We start from the raw sequence: 27,061 nt of genomic DNA, 5'->3' as shown, positions 1-27,061 counted from the left end.
AGTGTAAGATACATTTAGATATAAGGAGCCAGATCCTGAGCTGAGTAAATCAGAATAGGTATATTAAAGCCAATAAAGCTATGCTGATTTATAATAGTGCTGTAAAATTATTCTTTACAGCACTATCCTTAATTCATGCAAAAATTTAATAATCCTTTAATAATACTTGAATTTTAAAAATGCTTTTTTTTTCTACTCTTACAAATGCTGGGGTCTGTGGTGACAAGACACTAATCCATATCCTGATTAATACTTCATGAAACTTTTGAAGGGTTCCCCCATATTTCTTCTTTGAATTCCTCAGTTGTCTAGAAACTCTGGTGTTGTATGGATTAAACAGTTGACAGAAACCTCTGATGAAGAGAAACATGACAATGGGATAGACAAAAAATAGTAGCAGATCAAAAGCAGTTATCTCTAAAAACAAATTCTGTGCTATCCACAATTAAGCATAATTTGACATTTTAAAAATATTTGATCAGTGTTTTGGCTTACAGAACTGCTTAAGGGGCACTGTGATGTGTAAATTAAATTCAAATGAAGGTTAAATATAGTTCTTTGGGAAAGACTGCACGGTTTAAATTACCTAATTATTTGGACAAAATCTGTTCTCCTGTAATTAAATGTATACAAAAGAATGTGTCTTTTTACTAAGTACATTTGGAGAGATGTTTATCAGCAAATCGTTACTTCCTCTTGAAGATTGTAGAGATACTGTCATCACTCAGAACCATGTAAGGAGTGAAGTTAGTTTATACATTTATCAGAGCTCTGCTGAGGTTGGATGGAAGTGAGACAGAGCACTCCTGTATTTTCCTGTATGCAGCCCTCCTGCGGCTTCTGCAAAGCCCTTTAACATATGCTTTGCTTTAAGTCTCTTCCTTGAATTCATACCTATGCAGGAAGGTATGTGCCAGTGCAGTGTGTCCGATGTGAAAAGAGCCAATCATTCATCTGATTCATGTCTGCCACGATGCAGGATCACTCCTTGCAGCACCCGGGACCAGATTTCTGCCTTGCATCCAGCTCAGCCCCTCTCAGCCCTCAAGGATTCCCAGGCTTCAAAAGGATGACTGCTGGAGTGAGTTACGGCCCCGTGTGAGTAAGAGGATGAGAGTCTGGCTCACTGGGGTTTGTTTAGTCTATTTTTAAATGTGTTGAGTGAAGGAATTTCAACATCTTTCTGAGGGAGACTCCTCCTGAGCCTAGCAGATGTCAACAGCAGGATACCTCTTCCATGGTATTGGGCATAAACTTTCTCTTCGTCTTGTCCATTTCTCTTCGTTATGTTCTCTTTCACTTTACTCCGTCTTCACCTATATTCACACCCTTCAGTTTTCTGCTTCTTTCTACAGAGCCCACAAACTGTAGCTTTTTCATTCCATCTTTGGTATCACTCCATCTGGCTCCTTTCTGCTTTGGGAGGGCACCCTTTTCACCCGTTTCTGCCTCACTCCAATTGCCAACTCAGTTCAAATCTGTTGTGTGTGGATGACAGACAGAAATGTCAGCCCTGCTTAGAGCTCTATGCCATCAATTTAATATGGCAATACAGCCATAATGCACTTAGATTGCTCCATTCCTGCTCATAAACCAAAGTCTTGCTCTCCAAAGCAAAGGAATTTAAGTCTGCATGGCATGCCTAAACTTTACAATGCCATTCACTTCAGGAGATATGTGACATGGAACAGAAGATTCTAAGAAAAAATGATAAGGTTGTAGTAATTAAATTCAGAAATATCCAATATATACCTGGAACAAAGCAAGTATCTGTAGTTTCCCAGGCTGGAAGGAAAGCATCACTTTGCATGTCTGGTCCCCAGCTGTACTATCTGTCATAATTGCACTGCGAAAGAAATTGCATGTTCATTAGAAGAAGTGCACTGGTGCACAAAACTTGTGTCTGGTGGACCCAGACCATCTGAACTGCATCTGGGAGGAATTGTTTGGGTTTCAGACATGTCAAGGAGGGATTTTCAGTGTGAGTGGGAAGTTACAGGCAGCTTATCAAACTGTCCCACAAGTTATTTTACAGTCCACTCTCTTTATTCAAATTAATTCTGCAGAACATGAGGTTACTTAAAGGAAAAGGAAAAGAAAAAGAGAAGGGGAGGGGAGGGGGGAAGAAATAGATTTATTGCTAATAGTCATAAAGGGAAACCATAAATCTACTGGGGCTGTGCAGTGAGTCTCATAGTGAGTAAGAACACATGTAATCAATATGAATGTATTCATTTTTATTTTCTCTCAGCCACAATCAATATGCATGGTATCTCACTGCTGAGTAGGAAGGCACAGCTTTTGCCCCAGTGAGTTTACAGTAATTCAGCAAAACTCCCACTGAGTTTTGATTGAATAATAAGTTTGACTCTAGCTAGACAAAAAGCAGAGGCAGGCAGGCAATATGCTGACAGGGAGCAAAACTGGGAGCCAGCAGTTCTAGGGAAGAGCTGGGTGCAGGAAGGCAAAGGGAGAGTGCTGAGGAGCGGCTGCGAAGAACAAAGAGAGAAGTGCTGCCGTAATTTCTCTGGATGGTGGAAAAGCTCCCTTATACGGAGCAGAAGGAAGCTGTCCCCAGCCATTGCTGCAATCTGGAAAAAAAAAAAAGATTCAAAGGTGACCTTTGCAGCACTGCGGGAAGGAGTTGCTGTCACGCCAGGAGCTGACCTCTGCAGAGCTTCAGCCTCCACGTGACTCCTCCAAATATTCCTTTACTGTGTCATTATTAAATGTGCCCATAACGTCCCATGGTTACGTATACCCAAAGGGCATCAAACGGCACTGACGGAGCTGCCAACAGCCAGGAGGAGCCTCAGCCCCCAGGGAAGCCTGGGAGAGAGCTGGCTCCTGCTGCCTCTCTCCAGGTAAACATCTCCATGAGCAGGCATGCACGGACGGGGCCGAGCTGCTCTGCTCCCTGCCACCAACCCTGCTGAGCAAGCAGCCTGTTGCACTCTCCAATGACTTTTAATTTGCAAATAGCCTTAAAGCATTGCAAAAAACAGCATGAGATTTTTATTTTCATTTTTAATGATGGTAACAAAGGCTCGGATGTCTGTGTAATGCCTGTATTGTAATCACTGAACAACCAAAGAGTAGACAAAGTGTCACACAGAAACAAAGGAAGGGGTCATCCTGACCAGAGCAGAGAAGAAAATCAGAAAGAAATATTCACATTCATTAAATGTAGCTTCTGTACTATTGTGCTTGGACATTGGACTTACCTGGGGCACTAACAATAATCCACACAAATAACCAAAGCGGTTTAATGTGCTCCTGAGCTTACCTGCCAGAGCAGGGTCTGTGTCCTTCTGTCAGCCACAAGCAGGCAGCCTGCAAACCAGTCAAAGGGCATTCAGGTAACCAACTTTCACTGGCATTCAGGAGAGCTGGCCATTTAGCTGCTCTTTACCCTATGAAGACACACACTCAAGCACACACTACTCTGTGTACAAAGCAAGTTTCTCAATGGTTTGCTCTCTTTTCCTGTGAGAAGTCCCAGAAAAATCTCCCTGGATGAGCTCTCCAGGACTAATGTCTGTGCACTGCCTACCTATTCACTTCCAAGTCTGGTGAGACCCCAGGTACTCCACTGTGTCCTGTCATGCCTTCAGTTTGTTAGCCTCCTAATGAAAAGACCTAATTCATTCTCTGAGCACATTTGACTGGCAGGGGGGCTTGGCTAATGGTGCTGTGCAAATGAAGAAGAAAGTTATTACTGTGATTATGAGTGTTACATTAATAATAACCGGAAACTGTGGTCAGGTATTTCAGATATACAGGAAATGAGAGAAAATACCTAATTTAAAAACAGGTTAAAGAAACAACTGCTTTTCATGAACTAAAGAGAGAGATTTGCATGTTAAAACAGAACATGTTGAGCTCTGAGAAAAAATAGCTATTAGCATTAATTCCAATTTAAAACTGATTTAATTTTGCCATGCATTTTAGCCCAGAGAACATTGGCTTCCTGCAGGCTCATGAATTGCTCATGGGAATACGTACAGGAAGGGAAAGTTGAGCTCATACATTTGGTGTCCACATCCAGTGAGAATTATGCTACCCTGGACTGAGTGGAGGATTCAAGGAGAGAGCTCCTCTCCTGTGCCAGAGAGGCCAATGACTAAGGGAATAAGTAAAAGGCAAGTTAAGGATGGTCTTTCTCTACTGCATTCTCACAGGTTTTGACAGTCAGGTTTTCATCTCCCTGAAAGAGCTGCAGACACAGACTAATGTGTTGATGGTCCCATTAAAGGATCTGTCCTGTTTGACCCTGTCTCACCTGTTTTGTTTGCCTATCTCTACTTTTGACCGTTCTTCAATGTCCAATTGCAGTGAGGTCCCCATTTTAACCGTGTGATGCATGTAACAAAAATCCCTTTTGCCTTTTTTAAAGATGAGCATTTCAGTGAGCAGCCCCAGTATTTGAGTTAAAAGAAACAGGAAATAATTTTTTTTTATTCACTTTCTCAAAGCTATTTATGTTACTACAGACCTCAAGCATCTCCCCTCTCCCATTTTCAGCCTCAGGACTGAAGACTACTAAGATCAATCACATTATTATCATCCAACTGACACTGGAGCTAGCAGGTGACTTGCAGAAGGACAAGGAGAACCAAGCCACACTTCCAGCCAGAGGCCAAATTAATGGGCTGCTCAACTTCCTTCACTCTTGAGCTGTGGTGTACTTGTGCAGCAGGGCCAGATGCAGCCATATTTCATACAGAGGAGTAAGGGGAAAAGCAGTACTGTTAGTCCCACCTGTAGTCCTGGGTACAGTTCTCCATGGCAGAGATACCAGCGTAGCTACCAGTTAGAGGTAGGTCCAATTTCACTGGACAAGGAGGGCTTTGGATGGTAGTGATGCAGTTATCTCCTTACAAGTGAGCTGCAGGCCCCAAGTATTTAAAACGTGACATGGCAAATACTTTTCAAATAGCAATCTGTTCACAACAGCTTGCTTGCAAAGTAAGAGGCAGTATCTTTCTCCAGTGAATGATTTCTTTAAAGTCATGCACCAAGTCCCAAGCCAAAAAAAAAAAAAAAGCCCACTTATGCCATGGAAAACTCCTTACCAGCTGTAAGGGGCTATGTGTAAAGTCCTTGTCAAACAGCGAGCTAATGTAATCACTGCGTATTATGGACCAATCCAGGCTACTCCATTCCTTCAAATCCCCAACACACCAAAAAGATGCAAGTCAGAGAAATGCTGCTGGGTCCAAATTAAACATGGATGGGGAAAGAAATGCAACAGCAAACATATCAAATCAACCACTTATTGTATTGACTTGTTTATTGTTTTTAGTTCTGATGCTCATCCAAAAACCTCATTGCAATCTATCTATACCCTAAACACTGCTTGACATATTTTTCCAGAGAAAACCAGGAAGCTCATTAGCTTTCTTTAGAAGATACAAATCTGCAGCTCAACGTAAACTTCAAGAACACATACTTGATTTCCTGTACTGGAAGGTAATTTTTGCAAAACTAATAGCAAAGTAGTAGATACATCGTCAAGACTGTTGTTTGCTCACAGTCTGTGCATGGGACACCCCAAATATCTGAATGTAGCTCTACTTCATCTCCTCTGCAAAGCCTCAGAGGAAAAAAATACAGGAAGTGGTGGAAAAGGAAGATAAAATTATATAGAGTAGCAAGAAAAGCATAGGAATTACTTCAATTAAACAGTCAAATTAAAATAATAATAATAAAAAAAAAGTTAGTGTAGTTTCTTCATATTTTTACAGTTGGATAAAGTTTTAACAGTGGCAATTCGGTGCTTGTAGAAAAGCATCTGCACAAACAGCTGCATTTCCCTTGTGTAAAACATGCTGCATGCAGCAGCGAATTTGCTTGAACTTGCTTTCACAGGCAGCCTGTTCTAACAAAGGAATGGTTAATGATTTCTGCTAAATAATGGAAAGCTTCAGAAACGTGGCAGTGTAGGATGCGCCCTTCTCTCCCTTTGTCTAGGAGCACATCTGAAACATTGCATAACCTCAAGTCTCATCTTGGGGGAGCATAATGGACAGGCCATGAAGAGAAACCTTTATTCATTTTGCATAGATGTGGAGTAGACCACATGGTTTATCTTTTTATTTATGTTTATTCTTCTATGATTACTTGTGTTTAAAAAAATAAAAAATAAAAAATATGCCTATCAAAAAGATTTACATGTAATTGTCTGTAATTGTCTTGATGCTCATCTTGAAACTGATGTTGGGTGGCATACCAGTAAGTTCAATTTAAAAGTTTCTATATAGGGCAGCACCCAGTAGAAGCTACTAAAAACTGAAAAATATTTACATTATTCAGTTTCTCTGTTGTTTCTTTTTTTTTTTTCTTTTTTTACTTTCTTCCTTTTTTCCTTATTTCCTTTTATTTTCTTTCATTCTTTATTATTATTTCCTTCTGCAGAAAAAAGGTGGAATATTTCTGGACTTGATTAAGACCAGTTGGTGGAGATTTATTGGAAAGTGTTGCCGTGTGGTTTTGGTATTAACCTCTTAGATCACAGCAAGTGACTTTTGAAGTTGGCTGGGGGCTGGAGTTCTTCAGTGAGGGACCTACCACACCTGCCTCCTTCCATAGCGGAGCTGTAGGGGGAGGAGAAAAGCGGGAAGGTCACTCTGTTCTGCCTGCCACATCATGCAATAAATATTAACCACTGATGGTTATTGAATGCAAAGAAATAAATAATAAAGAGCTCTTACAAGCCTTACAGCTTGTATGTATCTTGCTAAGATGATTAAAGAAAAGTAAGTTTAGGATGAATGATTTTGCCATATGAAATTTCACTTATTTCCTTTCTAGCGGGGTTGCAAACAAAGTGAATTGATTTAGGGCTTTATCTGTCCTTACTTCTCCCTTTCCTTCTGACTCCTCCTGACCCGTTCCAGCACCCCAGTAGCCCTGTTCCTGGAACCACGCTGCCAGGTCCCCCACCAGCAGCAACTGGTTTTCCTCCCTTCTGGGTGGTGCAAAAAGAGCATCAGCACTTTCACGGTGGGAGTGTGCAGCAGTGCCACTTCTGCTGAAAGGGGACATGAAAGCAAGTCCTCTCCATCCCACCATCCAGGTGAAGGGGGACTTGCACAAGTTGTCCCACAAGGTGAAACCTGGCTGCTGCCACTGGAACTGAGAGAGCACATTAAGCCTGTGGCGTTTCAATTTCCCTGATTAAATTTCCCTATTAAAACAAAAAGAGAAAGAAAAAGAGGTTGGGATCAGACCATGGACTTCATCCCAGAGGACACATTCTTTCCAGGCAAGGAGCAAAAAGACCTGCAGCTTTACTTTTACAATTATTAGGACAAGGGCAAATTGACAAAATTCACATTTTTGTTCAGTTTCAGGTAATGAATGTGTAGTAAGATGCATGTTTAATTGACAAATCGCCTAATTCTATTACTTTTAATGCTGGAACAAACAATCAAAGAAACTATTTGTAAGCATCTAGAAGATAACGAGGAGATGAGTTACAGCCAGCATGGATTTGTCAAGAACAAATTGTGTCACACTAATGTAATTTCCTTCCCCCACAGGATAATAGACCTTGCGGACATGGAAGAAGCAGTAGTTGTCATATATCTTGACCCTAGTAAGGTTTCTGACACTGTCTCGTATAACATTCTGATAAATAAGAGAAGAAAATGTGGACTAGGGGAAACTAGTAAAGAGTGAGTACAAAACTGGTTAGAAAGCTGTACTGAAGAAAATAATTTCCAATGGTTTGCTGCAAAGGCTGCATCAAGTGGACTGCACAGAGGTCTCTCCTGGCCTGATACTATTCATTGCTAATGAACTGGATGATAGAAGAGAACGTGGTGTTATTACATTGCACGTTGCACATCGATGGGAAGGGTTCCAGAACAGGACAAGTACTGCAGAGGGTCTTGATTGTTCTGAAATAGTCTCAAAAAATAGGATTCAAGCCAATGATCCAGCAATAAATTGTTACATAAATTAAGAATAATTGGCATGGTACTACTTTGTAAGTAAAGATCTGGGTACTACAGTTGGCCAAAAGATGAACACAAAGGTGTAAGAAAAATAGAAGTTTTTCCTTTACTCAGTACATGAAAGACCTCAAAGTATTATATCCAGACTAGATTTTGCACAACTAAGTCTAAGGAACATGTAGGCCAATGAGGTCCAAAGAAGAGCAACATGAATGACCAGAAATCTGGACATTTATGAGAAAGAGGTAGACTTGCATAGTCTAGGGAGAAAAAAAACACTAATGCAAAACACAACAGGGATCTTTGAATTTGTAAATGATTTTTTTTTTAAGAGACAGCAGTCTCTTCTCTGTAACTTTGCTACACAGAACAAGAAAGAAATGGTTTATAATTCAGAAAGACTGTTTTTGGTTAGGAAAAAATTTCCAGCATGATAGAGAATTGATCAAACAGACTCCTTTGGGATGCTGTGGAGGAGATATCACTGAGAGAAGATACATGTACAACTTGATGTTGTCCTGCAGTGGGGAATGGCCTAGGTGACGTCCCAACCCACTTTTCTATAATACCATGAATTCTATGAACACTACAATCCATCTATGTTTAATAAATTAAACTGTAAAGGAGAAAAATAATCTCCTAGACCCAGAGCTAGGCCTGAAAACACTAAACATGTTGTAGTAATAGGCCATAAATTTGCTTCCATTCCCTCAGGAGATTTTATAGCCACAAAGACTAACATACCAGAAGCCTCCTCTAATAGTTAAGTAACTCCAGCACACTGGCAGGTTCTTTGATTCATATTCTGAAAGAAGTAGTTTATGTTTATAGAAACAAATTGGTTGCATCAGAAATACAGGTTAGGTCAATCTTCTGAGCTCTATATGTCTCCAAAATGTCTCTTTGTAAATCTTCATGTGCCTCGAACAGCAAACACACAACTCCAGACCATTATTAAAGGGCACTTTGAATTATTTTCACCCTATTCCAACACTCACTGCTTCCCACTATAACATTCAAATACCGTACCATCTGAAGGAAGACAAGTATAAAGCAGACAGGATGCAGTACAGCCTCAGCAGCTAATCAGAAAACACCACAGAACTGTACCTTTCTTCAGTGTCAGGCATCCATATTTTATAAAAAGCAGAAAGCACTTCATCTGTTAGTTGATGGAAGGGACCCTGCGAGGTTTCCTTTTGGCATCATGAGTATGACAGAAAGAAAGAAACTTTCTAATTAAAATCTTCCCAAGAAAGTGTGGTTTCACAGAAAGGAGTGATTATTGCTGTAAAACGTTATTCCAGTAAAGCAATCCAAGTTATCAACCAAGGTGTTAATTTTCTTCTTGCATCACCAGGCAGATTCCATGATCCAGTTTCAGATAAATGCCTAGTTTTTATTCTTTTTCACTTAGGCTCACTATGATGTTATAGGGAAATGAGCCCCCTTTTGCTCATTTTGATGTGCAAAACCTGTCCGAGGGAAAACAGAAGCCACCGACCACTTTATGTCAGGAGCGAAACTAAATAATTCACTCAATGAGACAGAGTTTAAGAGAAAAAAAAAAGGTCATAATGAATCTCCCTTGTAAAATCCTGCCCCCCAGAAGCTCATGGGGTTCATACAAGCTGCATTTGTTCAGAACAGTCCCAAGAGGACAATGCAAGTCCTGTTTTACTACCACGGGATATGAGGTGGTATCAAATAATGAACCCAAGCACTTCCTTTCTGAACTCAGCCCAAAGCACTTTTAAAGTTTTAAAGTTTTCTAATATAAAATAATATACCGTGAAGTGGAAATCTTTCTGATATTTTGTCATTTTAAGCTGTGGTAATATATTTTCCTTTGGAAAATATAACACTGTGCTCATTGTATGCTTTTTGTTTTCTGTTTAATCTGTGATGCATATCTGAATGGAATTTTTGCCTATAATTCTATAAAATTTACTCTGAAGTGCTGCTTATGCTCTACTGATCACAACTCTGTTTTAAGGATTGGCTCTTATTTTTTAATCTTCTTTTCACTGCCCTTTTGCTGTATTAGAATATGAGGAGTAAGAGGGAAGGAATTTCTGTGCATTTAACACTTTGTTTCCCTTTTATTTCTGTCTAGGGCTATGAGGCTCTTGCTACCTCGCATGAACAAGCAGGAAATTATACCACAGAAATGACGGACTTGCATAAATCTGATAGATACACACACATATAGATAATTTTGCTTTCCAAAAATTTCAAGAGCTATCTGCTATGTTTCAGCTGTGACAGTTATGGCAAATGTTATAAAAGAAAGAGGCTAGATCTTCAGCTGGTGTAAATCTACCTAACTGAAATCTTGAGTTATGGTTTACATACCTGTATGTCAGGTCAGACTTAATGATGGTGCTAAGACCATAACCTCTTGCCATTGCCCTCTAACAGCTGCTGGTTCTAATGAGCTTATCAAAATGACATTGATTGACGAAGCCCCACGTCATTTCATTCAGCTTCTGCAGGAAATGGCTTGATTTGTTTTCAGTCCAAATGAAGCCTACAATCTCATCGGGACCATAAACCGAAAAGTATGACAATTACACCAAGGCTAAATTTGACCCTGCACTTACAATCACTTAGCAGCTTCCCAGGTGCGGAAGTATAGGATTTCATTAGCTGCTAAGAAGATGGTGTTCCCTGTGGAAGTTTAACTGTTTACACAGTCTGTTGAAGCTGCCTCAACTGGGGACTCTTTAAAAGCTCAGAAGTCATAGGAAATGCCCTGCTTCATCCATCTTGAATAAGGTTAACCTTTAACCATCTTAGGCAGAAAAGTGATGTTCAAAGATGCCATAGAAGGGACTGGCATGGACTTCGAGCTCCTCTATGTCTAAACCCAGAGCCCTTGTGATGTGGACAGAAAGGGAAGAAAGACTGCGCACTAACAGGAAAGGTGACTGAGGTAAGGATAGGTTGGAGTAAGTAATCTCGGATAGAGTTGTGAGCTTCAAGTGGGGCATTTCATGGGCAGAGTTAATGCCTGGAAGCTCCTCACTGCTCCATACATGGGACGAGAATAAAACAGATGTCTGAAGTCCCCTGCCAGAAGTAAACTGAGGACATCTGAAGTTCCTCTGCCTTTGAAGTAAACATGGCTTTAAACATGAATACATAAAACAGAGCACAGCTATTTATAGGAAATCAAATGTAAATGAAAAGGGACTGGACCTCTATGAAACAGCAAGAAAACAAAGAACACAAAGCAAACAAACGTGAATGTAAGGAAAACAGAGTCAGCATTTGTAAGATGGTCATTAACCATGCTTTGTACTTCTGAACGCCCTTCATTTGCTGGTCTGTCTGCAAACATTAGGATTTGCCTGCAGAGGCATTGTGGTGGTATACGATTTTGGTGTAATGCGTATGTATACAGAACAAAACAAGGACTGTCCCACAGCATGCCCATTCATAAGCAAATGGGCTCTATCTGTGCAATGTACAGAAGGCACATCCACACATCCAGCACTACAACACAGCACCAACTCCACAAGCTGACTAATGACAAACTCCACACCAGCAACAAATCCTGCTTCACATAGGTTTTCCTAGAGACCATCCCTCATGAGCATCCATCGAGCTGCCTGGGGAATCTAAGAAGATCTGCCCCAAACCCTCCCCCACTGGGAGCTGCCAAGTTCTGCAAAGCTCTACGTCCTTTTCAAAAAGTCTGGGCTTTGTGCCTGATGCTGTGGGTCTGAGATGGTGGGGAGCTCTCTCAGCCTTCAGTTCCCCACTTGTGCACAGACACCATATTTATTACTTTCTGAGCATTAGGAGCTACGGTGAGGATTACTGACACATAACTGCACTGGAAAAGAGAAATTCTAAGTGATACCAGAAGGAGAGCCTTCTTTTATTTGTGTTGGCAGGTGTTGTGTGTTTTTTTTTTTTTTTTTCTTTCACCTTTTGTGCCTATGAGAAGGGCTCAGGTATCCTGTTTTTGTAAAAAGCAGTTTGAAAAAATCAAGTATTGGTATAATGGTACAGTCAATCCCAACAGGTCACAAAAGCCTTGTCACTTTACATTACATACCCTGATGAGACACAGGCTGGAAGATCTGTATCTAAATGGTTTCATGGGTGGTAAGAGGGTCACACTTGAAAGTAGTCCCTCTCCCTGCAAGGCAGCAGGTTCTCCCAGGAGATAATCAGGATTTTCTTCCTGAAACAGTCAGCGGATCACTCTGGTTAACAGCCCAACACACACAGGAAAAAAATAGGGACACATTTTTCAGATTTGTTCACTGTGAGAGACCAGGAAAAATCAGAGGACTTAGGAGACTGGATGCACAGGAGCCTATATTCTGATATTTCTATTTTGCCGCTACCTTTGTATTTGTGCTTCCTCTCCAACAGTGATGGATTCATTACGCTGTACCACCTGCTTTAGGCATTCTGCAGCTGCCACAGCAGAAAATGGACAGATATTACATTGTCACAGAACTTACACAGCTATTGCTTACTGCTTCCTTCCTACAAAGAGGAAGACGATAGACTTGTTTCCCCCAGCACATATCTTACATTGAGATGGTGCTTTGTTAATAAGCCAAGCCCAGTATTTTAACAACTGCAAGGTGAAGGGTTGAAGCAGTAATATGCCTTAGGGTCATGTGGCACATGGTCATATTTTAATTACCACTGCCTGAGGCTATCTCCACAGGTATGTTTCCTTCCTGCATAAAACATGAAGCCGGGAGTGATTTCAAAACACCCTGTCAAATAGTCTGTGACTCCAACAGGATGTACGCCGTATTAGACTTTAATCCAAGGGCAAATTTTATTTCAGTATTTTATCTTGGAGGCTCAGAGGGGCAAGAGAAAGAAACACTTGTCTGTTGGTAAACTAATAATGTTTAGCAACACAAGGTGTATCATATGTTCTAGAGATCTTTCATTTCCTTAATAAATATCTAAGCACAGCAAGCTCTCAACACCAATATCCTTTCAATAAAAGGTAACCTTATATGGTCACTGCATGATACATGATTTATAAGATGTCATGTTAAAGTAAACTCAAACTCACCAAACACACTGAAGGAAGGAAATGGTTGTCTGGCTCCATATGGTGTTTTCATGTTTCTATTAAAACCAGACTATTCAAACGCTGTGGATACCGACACAGGTTTTAGCTCTAAAAGAAGGATAAAGAGAGTCTTATCCATACCATCTGTATCAATAGCATAAAACTTGCTGGCAGCACATGAATGTGGTTAAAACACTTAGGGTCACCTTACTGATGGGGATTAAAAAGACATTGCTCCCGCAGACTAGTTTTGCACAAAGAACTATCCTGAAAGTGAATCACTGAACCTTTTTCTAGCCAAATATCATAGAAGAAAAAAAAAAAAATAGGGATAGTTAAACTTTTCTCAGAGACAATGTCCTTAGGATAAAGCATTGCAGAAACTGAAACTTAATCTTTGTTAGCATACCTGACACTTAAATTCAGGGTCCAGATTTTTGTGAAGTCATGCTCTCAGCTGTTTGGATTACAGATATTGTACTGCTTTTGCAAGCGTCTTCAATCTACAATGTTATCATATTAAATAAATAAAAGGTTGCTTATTTATAATGGATGACCAAAAAAAAAAAAAATCTAGGGCACTGAAATCGTTTTTTTCTCTAGCTGTTCCCTCTGTTCTCATTCCCTGGTGGATCCTACAAGGCATGCTCTTGCAACAGGCCACTTCTGGGACTCCCATGCTCAGCTTCTGCCAGTCTCCACCCAGAAATCAACAGAAGAAACCTGATGTAAATGGAGGAGGTGCCTGAATTATATTTTTCCTTCCCTATAGGGGGCAACCCTTCACCACAGCAGTGATTGAGGGGCCACAGAAAGTCTCAGTTCAGGCCCAGGCACATGCTGCATCACAGCAGCGTAAATGAAATCAAGGAGGGGAACAGATTTCAGTGCACGTCACAGCAGGTCATTGCATCTGCTTGGTAGCGTACTGCATGAAGTTCACATAGTTGCCTTTTAAGCTATTTTTGAAACCGCTCCCAAAGCATGCTGTTGTAAAGCCCAACCGAGCTGAGAATCTGCAATAAACTCAGTCAAGTTTAAAAAGACACAGAAACTCCTGTCTTTTGCAGGGGGACTCATCCCACATATTTTCAAGGTGGTCATTCACACAGCACCTCAAGTTACACTAACACTTTCAAGCTTTCCTCTTTGCTTAGAGATTAATGTATTTGTCATGTACTTTTGACTCCACAAGAGTTTGGGTTCATTCACTTCAATAGATTAGTCTTTAGCCTTGGTCATTAGCCTTTTGTGTCTACTACTACTTCTACTTTATTAACACAAGCACCTTCAAGAACTTCTGTTAATGAGAATGGCGAAGACCCAGAAAATGCTCTTGATTCTTTGAACCTCACATCATATTACAAGGCTAATAATGTCACTGCTCCATTAAAATTTTAAGTATTACAGCCTTCAGAGCTAGCAGCACTTAATGACTTAAACACCTCCTCCTCCCCTTTTTTCTTCCTACATCAAACACTATAGTATGTGGCAGCTTTTCTTTGAGTAGAAAATGCCATCCATGTTTCTAGTGTGTAATGATCCAAATGGTTTCCATTTACCTTTCCACAAACAGGACAAGTTACATGCTCACTCAGAGCTCACTCAGAAGGCAACACATCTCCATTCTCACTGCCATCTATGGCACAGAGGCAGGGGAGCTGAGTGTATGTTGATATATGAGCTGCAGCAGGCCCAGTAAAACTAGCTGCCTTCTTACTATATTATATTACAGGTCTTTCAGCTTTTTAGTTCCTACACCATTGTACAGATCTTTAGAGTTTCAGCAAGACGTTGGAAGAGATTTTGAGACATGTCTTAAAGTCTCCAATTTTGATAGTGAAGTATCTGAAGTGAGACCCCAACAGGGTGATTCAAGAGAATGAAGATCAGCACATGGAGCATATCATAAAACCAACGAGGAGAGCTGGAAGGACAGTGAACAGAGCTATGTGTGGAGCTGGAGCTGCCTGGTGCTGGGCAATAGGAAATGCTGAGCACAGGGCATATCTGAGCTCCTCCTGTTTTTCAGGAGCATTGGTATCCCTGTCCACAGGATTAGGATACATACCTGGGAACTAGGACAACTTGTATTCAAACTCCTCAGAAAACCACAGGCCATAAGAAAATCTTCCTGTTACAGATGGGTTGTCAGGCCAAGCACAGGATTCCTGGGCTAAAAAAGCTCAAGCAAGAGGGCCCTAGGCTGTAATTCGTGAATTGCAGGTGGGAAACTTATCTCGCTCAAGTGACAGAAATTTGACACTGGTGAAGATGTGGCCCTGAGTCTTCCTAAGTAGGTTTGTGAAAGGGCGTACCAGGAGCTAGGGCACTTACTGGCATGTTAACACTGAAATCTCTATGACAGGGTGAACCTAGGTCTGTCTCAATTGCCAGCATAGTTTCCCTGATTTTCTTTTATTTTTAATTACCCTGTGCTCTGACTGATGGGGCCACTACTACAGAGATGGGCATTTTAGGTGGGCATTGTTTTTTCAGGCTAACTGCTGTGGTCTGTTGCTGCTGTTTTGTCTATAGGCTTCTTGTGCAAGAACACTTTCCCTTCTCTTCTAAACAAGTGGCGTAAGTGGGGCAACAGAAATCTCTATGAGCTGCTGACAGGGTCCTTTATCACTTGTTCTGGACAGGACACGAGTGTGCTGTGAGCTACATTTGCAGCCACACTCACCCACCCATTATGTAAGTTAGACTAATAAATTTCAGCACAAATGAATATGTTCATCTGAACTTCACACCAATTTCATTGCAATGACACAGAAATAAAGTGACAGAGGTGCCTGCCATCAGTCTCAAGCACAGGATAACAGTATGCACAAGCATTTGGAAGAGGTTTTAAAGAATAGTATTATTCCTTAGCTTATTATCTTGCTGTTTACTACATTGGAACCGAGATTAAAATGCTTTAGTGTTTACTGAAGCAGCATATATGGTATCTAACAGCATGTTATTTTGTGCACACTGTTTAACATTCTTTATTGCTCCAACTCATAAGGTTTATTTGAAATCAGTGGAGGAATTCATCCCATCTACTATTTACTCAGTTATTATCAGCTACTGCAAAAGCGTCGTGTGGAGGGGAATAAACACCAGTTATTTATGAGCTTTTGCAAGCATGCAAACTCCTGACAGAAAATTACATTTTTAAGATCCATTATTATTTATGGCACGTGTATGTCCCTAAATACAGTTGCATTCTGCATATAGGTTGCTCCAGAGCTAAGCCTGAGAAGAACCTTATCTACCAGGTTTTACTCTGCATTCCGATTGTTTTATGTTTGATTCTACACACACACATACCCACACACACCCACACACCCCTCTTTCCTCTCTCTGCCCCTGTAGCAAGACCACTTTATCTTTTCTGGTAGCTACAATGAACATGGAGCTGATGGAGGATTACACTCTACCTAATGTTTTGATCAAATCTTAGCCATGTCAATAGGAAATCTTTCTGGGGAAGAGGGAAAGACCAAGCATAAAAAAATACCCCCAAAAGCCAATTCTTCTGGACCAGATACATAAAATGTTTGGCAGAGGCTGGTCAGGAATAATTTAGAGCCCGTTTACATAGATGTGATCGAGATGAGAGGTTCCCATGAGCCACTTGACATGGGGACACCGCTCGACTCGATCTGAGCCACAGACAAATGCCCACCTGCAGGCAATTCTTGACTGTTAGCACAGCGAAGGAAACTCTTCAAAATTCTCAAGTTAAATATGGGAACTTCGGACCTCAGTGCTCTGTATTTTTCCTATATTTCCACTTACTCCACCTGACTTTTTAAGTTTGCATTTTCCTCCTCCACGTTTGTGAATTTTTTTCTGGTCTTGCTACCCAGCTAGAGACAACTGTGCATTTAATAGCTAGTGATTGCTTCAGATAAGCAATTTAAGTGTAAATGTTTAGCACAGCTTCGTGTTTCATCTTCCCAAAACCTTGGTGACATCTAGTCTGGAATACATGGTTTGCATCATGCCTCTGTACACGTATTCCTTGGTTTGATTATCTGAGCTCCCAGAGAAAATAAATGCCAAGAGCTATGTACCTTTGCTAACTGGCATTCATGTGCTGGTTTTGCATAATCAAGCAGCACCTTTCATCCAATAATATATTTAAAATATCTTTTAGACAAAGCTCAATTTGATGAGGCTGACTCTGCAGCAGCAGGGAACATGCATGGTACATTGGGCATTAGAGTAATGGTTTAGATCTCTCTACAGCATGTAGCACACATAAGCTTTGAAGCATAAAAATCATAAATGATTAACCTACTTGATTTCACATAAATGACAGAAATATGCTCTTCATGGTTTATTTTAATGTCTAAAAACAAAGGCATTATGTCACCATGTGATGGGGTCTTTTTATGATCTTCAACTATGCTAGTCCATTTTGTTTTAATTGCCAATTTTTCACTGTATTAATTGCTAATTATTATATATTTGTATACGTGACACTTCAATTATCATCATGTGATCATAACTGTTTGGACTGGATATTGTGTTATCTCCATGAGCTATTTTCACTATAAGCTAGGAAGCCTTAAAAATTTAGCATCCAAACATTTCTCTTTTTTTGGATTAAAAACACATTTCAAATAAAAAACAAACTCACTAAAACATCTATTTTGCAAGAAAACAACAAGAGCCTTTGTAAGAAAATCTAAAACAGTATTTGTTAACTTTTCATTAAAGCAACTGTTCAAATCAAAATTTGAACATGATTCAAATTATGATTCAGATCATAATCAGATATAATATTACTAACAGAAAAAAAAAAAAAGTAAAATAAAAGGTTAATGCATGCCAATATAAATATTTCCTATAGCGATAAAAAAAAAAAAAACAAATTACCACCCACTTCCCAAGAACTTCTCTGAGATGTACAAGCATCTTAAAACAAAGCAGTGCATATTTTTATATTTACCTATTTTAAAAGTAGTCGAGAAGCCTCCTTTGGAGCTTCAGGTAACGTTTGAAAAGAGGAGTGATCTTATGGACTGTTGTTTTTCACAGGAATTACTGGCTTGTAAGACATGCCAGGAGTACACTACAGGTTGGGCTCAAATAAGAAACAGAATTTGAGGGGGGGGGGGGAAGAGAGAGAGAGGGAGTTGTTGGGTGGGGTTGGTTTTGTTTGGTTTATTTTCTTTGCAACTTGACTACATAGTTCTTACATTGCAATAAAATTATTTTCAGAGAACAATGACATTCCTGAGGAATTTTTGAAGCTTTACTGCAGTTGAATTTAATACCAATCACAAATCGGATTCAGTGACTACAGGAATGACGAAGCTAAGCTGACCATTTAAGGCCTAGTTTAAATACCTTTGTATGGTTCATTAGTTTATCCCCCTGCCAGGCCAGAAAACAGGTTGAAGATGGCCAAGACAATCATGGGACTCTGGAGACAACCCAAAGATGGCTCAATGTCACAAAACACATGAACTCACCCAGACAAATTATGGCAGCATCACCTACAAGACAAGTTTACTCATACATAGGACCCAAGAGAACATCATGGAGCTGGGACAGAGGAGGGTCAGGCTGGGTGTTAGGGAGAGGTTCTGCACCCAGAGGGTGGTCAGCACTGGGACAGGGTCCCCAGGACAGTGGTCATGGCACTGTGCCTGCTGAAGCTCCAGAAGCATTTGGGCACTGCCGTCAGACACATGGTCTGATTTTTGGATGGTCCTGTGTGGAGTCAGGAGTTAGACTCAATGACCCTTGTGGGTCCCTGCCAACTTGGGATATTCTGTGATTCTATGACTCTATTATATGTTGGTATACCTGAGCCTTTTCTGGAGGCATAATCTAAAATACACATCTCTCCTGCAAAATAAGAAGCAAAGATAAATTCCTCCACTTTGTTTAAAATGCTGTTGTTCTTGACCTCTGGGATACAGAAAGATTTATATAAATAAAATTTCTATTTTTGCTTGCTTCCCTGTCCTGGAGAAATATGTATAAATAAGAGATCAAAGATCCTGCACAAACATTAAACATAAAGCTGACAGGCTGCAAAAGCAGAGCTTCCTCAGTGTCTCCGAGAACGGTGACTAAGTAAGCCCCTGGGACTTGGCAGAGCTGCTTCCTCCACTATGCCCTGTGAGAGGGGCCCTTTTTAATAATTTTAATACCTTTGAAAATATAAATATGTCAGAATGGTTAGGTGGTAAATGGTTTGTATTAGTTGCTGCAAGATATTTTTGCAGCCTATTTGGAAACACACGTGCTATCTGCTACCTGATCTTGTCATCTTTCTGGAGGCTGCTTAAATCCCACGCAACAGAGAAGACAGTGGACCGCAAAACCTTAGCTTTGGCTAGCCCCACAAAAAAATACACCAAACTTTTTTTATTCAATTGTTCATTTTAAGTTAAAATATATTCCGTCAGTCAACATGACTTTTCCTGGTTTATGTTATTTTATTTGAACCTCTCATCAGTTACCTCCTAATATCCCAGCCAGCTGTGCAGATTCAACCAAGGAAATAAGGTCCGGTAGGAAGTTATTGATGGCTTTATCAGTATGAAATAGTCACAATGCATCACCTGCATGCTTAGGAGTGTAATGTTGACAATAAATATGATAATAGTTGTCACACATCAGTGAGAGAAATGTTGAGCTTCCAAAGCACTGAATAAATTGCATTTCCTTTTATTTATTCAGTGCAATAGATGGCACAAAGATGGTAGAACCAACCAACCATTTTGACATGTTTACAAGGCTTTTAAATCATGAAATGGATTATTGCAGTACTGAAATTATTTGGCAAATGCATTTTATGCACAGCACATTCTGCTTGAAGAGGCAGGCTTTTTAATTTACATTTGTTAGAAGTGCCTGTGAGGAAGAAGGATTGTATGTCAAAGAAGCTACACGTCTGGTAACAAGCAAAGTAACCTGCAATGTTGCACCCATGCTTCTTCAGACACAGCCACACAACAAAGCAGAGAGGATATAAAAGAGTTAATTTTGGACATCCATCTCAGCCCAGTGGGATTCAGGTGCCACAGCTGTGGAGTGCTACAGCAACTTCTTTTCTTCTAGGCAGCCACAGGCACCTATAACACCACCATATCCCTTTGTCAGGGCAACAGTCCCACCCTGGATGTCTAAGGTTTGATACGGATGAAGTGAATCCCTATGCAGTATCTCTGCCCACCACTTGGGATCTATCCCATACAGGACTGCAGTTCTTTAAATGCTTCTGCCTGAAAACTCACTGAATCCCACTGGTGTTACTTGTGGCAAAATCTGCTGAGCAGTCTCTAAAGAAAACAGTTTTCTTTCAAGCATTTCTTGTTCCCTTCAATTTCTGGATCAAATAAACCAGATCTTCAGCAGCTGTAAGTCAAACTCATTTCATTTCTGCTGGTTTAGGGCAGCTGATGGTGTGGTCAAAGTTTCTAAATCAGCATTTTGGTTTTATTTACTTTTTGCTCCTCTAAATATGGTGTTCAGCCATGGGAGCAGTTAACTTAAATGTGAATTGTTTGAGGAATTAAGAGGCAGAAAACAAACCTAACAAGAAACAAAAGGAACGCTGTAAGCTGTTGGAAGACTTCAGTTGTACTTACAGGCTAAGTAACAGTGGCAATCTGCCAACAAGAAAGCTGTGGGTTTACAGAAGTCCCTTGGTTTTAGTTAGAACAAAAAAATAAAATAATTATATATCGAAAAAAAAAAAAAAAAAAAAAAAAAAGCCTTACAACAGGGGGAAATAAATTCAATATGAAATGGAATGAAAAAGGACTAAAATCCCTAAAACTCAGTTTAACAAATGAACCAAGAGCAATGGAATGTTAGGGAGTTAGGGATAGGTCAAAAATTAGAAAAATAGCTAGTTCTTCATTCCTGTAAACCAGAAATTAAAAACCAGCACAAATTTAATATTTTCCAAGTTTAGGTATGGTACTGTTCACATTGAATTAGGCATGTATGCATTATTAACACACAAACTACATTAAAGTAAAATGAATGGTCTGAATTAAAATCCAGGAATGCCTGGCATAATATATCTTCACATCAAGGAAAGAAGCAAGCAGAAACCTTTCCACAGGTTTCAAGTTCTGCTTAATAGCATTATATCCTTTGAGTGATTTCAGGGCACACTAAAATGAATTTCTCTTCTAAGTATCTTTGAGATTATGACTATTTTCTTGGCCTTAGCTTTCAAGGAAAAGGGAAATACTACCAAAAGAGTTACTTAAGGCAATGTTAGAAACTACAGGTCATTGGCAGGACAGAGAAGAGCGGCTCTGAGCAAAGCCAGTGGCTGCTGAAGACCTTCCTTCCACTGACTCTTGATGTAACAAGCAGTGAACATCTGAAAAAGCAATGTTGCACAGTCTGTGTACTCTGCTGCCTGTGCACAGCAGGCTCTTACTCTAAATGGTCCCATTAAATTCTGTTTGTGCATATATTGTGCATCTATTCAAGTTTGAGATTTACTGGGCTATATGAAGGTGCAGGGAACAATTCCCTTCTCCCCCTTTTTCTCCGTGTTTGCTCTGCTGCATGTGCTAGGATGCAGCCTGCACTTCACTGCCTTTCTGTAGTCTATTCATCTACTGATCCAGAACCAGAAATTTTTTGTTTCTACTAAAGGAAAAATTTCCAGAAGTGCTCTGATAAGGAAAGATTTTTTTCATCCCTAATGCAGAGTGTGACAGTAACATTCAAGAGACACCATGGAAAAATCTGTTAAAGTAGGAAAGTACTAAATAATGGAATGAGATCCAAGAACTGTTTTCATGGGTTTCCAAAAGAATAGAAGCATATTTAATTATGTCATCTGCTTGTGTGTGCATAAATTGGTCTGTCTTTTCTGCACATTAAACCTGCTAGACACCTTCAAGTAACTATGTCTGGATGGCAGGGATCTCAAAGACATGCTTCTGCAGCTATGACAAACACAGGTAGCCAGGTAAAGAAAGATCTCTTTTATGCTTCCACTGAAGAAATGACATAAAGATAAACAAAACCATTGCTAAACAATAGAGGATAAACAAGAGAAAACAGTTTTAGTTATGCTCCAATAACAAAAGTCATTTCTGTAGGTGATCATCTTGAAAAACAGTGGAGAATCCAACACAACGCTGTAGGAAACCATACTTTATCCATTCATCTCATGGAACTGCTTATTGTCTACTCAGAGAAATGTCCTTAAACTAATTTAGAACATTGCACAGGGGAGCTATTTTGCAAGTTTCAGTCTACTGAAACAATAGCAACAAACTCTTGGAAAACACAAAAACCACAATCTGCTATTCACATACCAATCTTTAGATTTTCTGTGTTTGCTTGCAGTACCCAGAAAGTTTACCATTGCCCCTTTTGGTGTAAACTAGCATAATTTCAGGAAAATGGATACAACTCCACTTGCCTACATTAAGCAAGGCTCTGGGCTTCAGTTTGAGATACTTGGCAAGCAATCACATGAAACAGTATTAACAGGAGGTCTTTGACCTACTGGAGCTCATGTATTAGTGGCTTCGTTTGCTTTAAAATTTAAATTATGTATATTATTTATATTTTATTCTTAATTTAAATTATTAAAAATACCCCTGAAATAGAGAACAATTTGAAAAATAAAATAAAATAAAATAAAATAAAATAAAATAAAATAAAATAAAATAAAATAAAATAAAATAAAATAAGAGCAACCAGCATTGCTGCTAAAGTATATAGAAAACATTCTGCTTCTCCTGGCATACTCCCCTGAGGGCAGGGGCGATGGCTGTCCTTCTAAACCCTAGTTTCTCCTGAACAGCTTCTTGCAGCAACAGCGAATCAATTCCTTATGTGCAGTTTCTTCAAGTTTTGATTCAACACAGATGCCTGATTTTCCATTGTTTTAAATTCTTCTTCCCCCATGGACACATTTTTCTTTTCCTTGCCTTCTATGGTATATCTTCAATAATCTTCCCGTTTTTTTCAGTAGCTTTATCCCATTGCTTAATTCATTGCTTTTTTCAAGTCACATTAAACTTTTCCATCACCTGTCTGTCCAGGGTCTTTGACAAGACAGAGATAACCACCTGAGGGAGTCTAGATATCTGGATATATATGGTACTGCCTCAGGTAGGAATTTGAAGATGTCTTGAGGTTCCTTCCAGCTTTACATTTCTGACATTTCCATTATCCTTCTTTCCCTGTTGTATTTTATTTTTCCATAGGTGACATGACCCCAAATTCAGCAAAGCTCTTAGGTACAAGTCCACATTTCTGTCTAGAAAAACAATCAGGAATAAACTTGGATCCCACTGGAATGACTTCCCAAGAACCTAGGTAAAGCCTTTTCTCTCAGTTCCCCCCTTTCCTCCTATTGCTTCAAAGTGTCTCTCATCCCCAAATCAGTTTGTGTGTCAGACCTTCCAGTCTTGTTCACAGCCACTTTCCACTTCCTCCTTTTCCTTAGACCTCCTCTCTAAGTCCCAGAATTATCTGTTTGTACCCTGAATTAGTTCACATATGTGCTCACTATTCCAGTTCTGTTGTGCTCATACTCAGAACCTACAGGTGAGGGATCATTCAGGATTAATGTAGTTCCAGCTGTGCAATCTCTACCAAGCTGCCCTTTCAGCTTTCTCACTCCTCCACTGCTCCAAACAACAGGTTTGGTTGTTAGTGCCCAAGAAGAGAAAGGAACTGCAGAGATTTTCAAGCTGAATGTAAGCAAAGACTCTGAAGGCCCAGAAAGTGGCAGGAAAAAACTGAGGACCAAAAACCAAAGCCTGTGGTATAGGTTTCCCTGTATGGATGCAGTAAAAAAATGATCTGTAGTTACCTGCCTCTGTCTCAAGTGATGGCAATGTTTTGTTTTGTTTTGTTTTTTCCTTTTCTTTTCTTTTAAAGCATTTAACATGATAGGAACCCAAATCTAGTAATAGTAAATAATATTCCTGTCCTAAGCCATTACATAATAAGTATGTCACCCCAGAATATGTTTTTATGGTTCATTTTGAGATGCCTGGCAATAAGATTTATAATTTAAAAGGTAGAGATGGGAATGGCACTATTGATCATTGTTATAATAACGAGGCTTGTGCTTGCAGGTTAAATCATTTTGTGCTAGGGAACAAAGACTTACCAAAGAAGAACCTCTATTGCCAGCATAAACACAAGGACATTACACTGATGCCAAGAAGGACTGGAATCTGGAAATACTTTTCAGAATTCGTAGATTAATTTTGCTGCACCTGTGGGTTTAAGCTTTCAGTTTTAAATTATTATCATTAGATTCTTTTTTTTATGGTTTTTTTTTTTTTTTTCTGAATCTGAGATGAAAAAATAGTGATCCTTCCATCTAGCAAGAATGGGCTCGTAATAGCAAAATATCAGGAAGATGATAACATGTTATAGTAAGTGACTGATTTACCCTTCTTCATGTGGACCAATTGCTTGTAATTAAAGATTGCCACTTTAGCACAAAGGTCAAAGACTAGGGCTTGTACAATCATTTTCTAAAGAAATTCTGAAGAGATGGGAGAATGAGCTCTCTGCTCTCTCTATCATTTTGTTCTGCCTCTGCATTGTTAGCAAAGCTTGTGGCTAAAATGCACAATTTGCATGCACACAAGGAGCTTAATTCCGAACTCAGTTACAGATTTGTTATTACATTCAGAGTGTATAAAAGCTGCTTTATGTAACCAAAGTTTGAACTGAGTCCTGAGGGCCAGTCCTTCAAGATGTTCCTCATATGCATTTAAATTAAACTGACCTGTTTGCAAAGGAAGATGATAGTACAGACAGGGTCATATAGAATTGGCTGCACAATTGATGCTAAAGTGCCAGGTATTCTGCTTGGTTTCAGCCCTTACCTGCAGGAATTACTCACTACCATACCTACAAGGAAACTAACTCTGAGGCACAGCTCACAGTATCCTGACCTTTGCTTAGTGTTGTGTCAAAATTATTTGATGATGTTGTCAACACTATCCCATGATGATGGAAGTAAAGAGGGATGGTATTTAGGAATTATATTCTTTGAAACCATCAGCTCAGTGTGCAGCAGCAGCAAAAAAAAAAAAAAAAAAAAAAAAAAAAAAAAAAAAAGGCAACTTGGGCATCTTGAAGCAGGTTATTAAGAACAAGACAAAGGGAATCATTTTTCTTGTGTTGGAACCACATCTTGAGGATCAGTTGCTGGTCTAGTCCTGCATCTCCAGAAGGGTATAATGGAGTTAAGGAAAAGGTACAGACAGGCAGATAAATGATCAAGGAAGTGGAGCAGCCTCATAGAGAGAGATGAAAAAAGCTGTGATTCTGGTTTGGGGAGGGGAAAGCCAAGGAATGTAATCAAGGTTGTCAAAGTCTTGAAGGTATAAAGCTGAAGGATAAGCTGAATGCAGAACTCATTCACCCATATCTGCAGTATGAGGGATAGGGGTCATTCACTGAAACTAATGGTATCAGTTTAAAGGAGGTGAAAGAAAGCAAGTACTTCTTTGCACCTGGGTAGTGAACTTGGGGAACCTGCTGACACAGGAGGTTGTAGAGGCTGAGAGTATCTGCAGGGTCAGGAAGGGATTAGATACATTCATGGACAGCAGGTCCAGGAGTGGATACAAAAAGCTCCAGGCAAGGACATACATCCTAACAGAACAAACCTGGATGCTGGGAAAGCAGGGGGGCAGACCACATAAGATAGCAGATGCCAGTGCTCATCCTATACAGCATCTCCAGCCTGCACTGCTGGAGGGACAGCCTTGGGCAAGATGAACTGCAGCTCAGATCTATTTCTTATGTACTTAAAAATCAACTCAAAAGGCATATGGACAGCAGTCTTAGAAATCAAAATTTTTAGCTAAAGAGGAAGCAGTTACTGCCAAAGCCAGTCTGAGTCAGGGAAGAATTGCAAAGGAAAATAAACTGTTTGTGCTATTCCTAACAACGAAGAAACTGCAGAAATTTAAATGGAGTGGTTTATCCTGAGGATTACTGTATCAGCCATGAATGTGACAGTGTATAATAAGTCCCACAAAAAGGATGGTGTTTCCACAAGATGCAGTACTACCATAGGAAGCACTGGTTAAGCCTTCCTACAGCTCTCCCCAACCTTAGGTATATATATAAAAAAATAAAGTGTTTTTTTTTTAATTAAAAAAAAAAAAAAAGTTACTTCAGTGGGTATAACAGGGAATGGAGAGTCTAAATTAGGGGATGAAAACAGTATGATGAAAAGTATGTGTTGGTCAGCCCAGCAAAACAAAGCCTGAGAGGTGAGATAATTTGTTCTCTATAAACATATTAGTGAGGTAAATGTCAGAGGAGGAAGATGAGGTAATTAAGCTAAAGGAAAATGTTGTCACAAAAACTAATGAGCAAAGACTAACCAGAAATATCCTCCGGCTGGATTTGCTAATCTTCAGAAGAGTTCAATTCTGGAAGAGCTTTCTGTTTGGAGCAGAAGGGGGGAAAGAAGTAGTTTTAAACTGGTCCTTGATCAGCTAGTGAAAGGAATAACACACGGGGGTGGTCTGCAGTAGCAAAAGACTGGACTTGATGACTCAAGAGACCATTTCCATTGCTCTCTGTGTCCCTTAATTGTTGAGCACGGACGTCAAATAAGAGTGGTGAGCCCTCTGGGATTCCTTGGGTCAGGGACCTTGAGGAAGGGGAGGAGCAGCTGCCCATTATTTTGCACAGCCCCACCATCAGGTCAGCAGCACTTCATGATCAGCAGTGTCAAAGGCGACAGACTAATCATGCATGAGGCTTTGAATGGCCCTACCTTTTGCAAACTAAAATGGGGCTCGTTAGCAGGAAACTGTAGCACAGAGGATGTGGTGTGGATGGAGGACAGCAAAAGCACCGGACATCACATTGTATTCTTTTTCTAGATCCAAGGTCACAAATCTTATTGAAAACCTGTACTGTATTTTCCACTGGCTATTTCACTGTTGTCCTTCCTATTGTTTTGCAATTTGCTTCACTCAAAACCTTCTATCTATTCAGTGCTTTCTCATTCTCTATTCTCTTTTGTCTGAATCACTGTCCACCCCTTTTTATCCCT

At 39.9% G+C, this 27,061-nt stretch overlaps 1 protein-coding gene across 3 annotated transcripts in view; it reads right to left on the bottom strand.

The window, feature by feature from the left end:
• Positions 1 to 2,222: 2,222 nt before the first annotated feature.
• The window catches only part of LOC311437968 (uncharacterized protein), a 223,715-nt gene continuing 198,876 nt past the window's right edge, over positions 2,223 to 27,061 (bottom strand). Inside the window, exon 8 of one of the 3 annotated variants that reach the window (XM_084521846.1) lies at positions 2,223 to 2,591. The gene's annotated coding sequence lies outside the window, so the exon portion shown is untranslated. Of the gene's footprint in view, positions 2,592 to 13,082; positions 13,126 to 23,200; positions 23,276 to 27,061 lie in introns of those variants that run through there. The other 2 variants (XM_084521847.1, XM_084521848.1) reach the window with 2 other exon arrangements.

Source organism: Aythya ferina (assembly GCF_964211825.1).
Source record: "Aythya ferina genome assembly, chromosome: 5".
Taxonomy (NCBI): Eukaryota; Metazoa; Chordata; class Aves; order Anseriformes; family Anatidae; genus Aythya; species Aythya ferina.
This window is presented reverse-complemented; position numbering and strand designations above follow the sequence as displayed.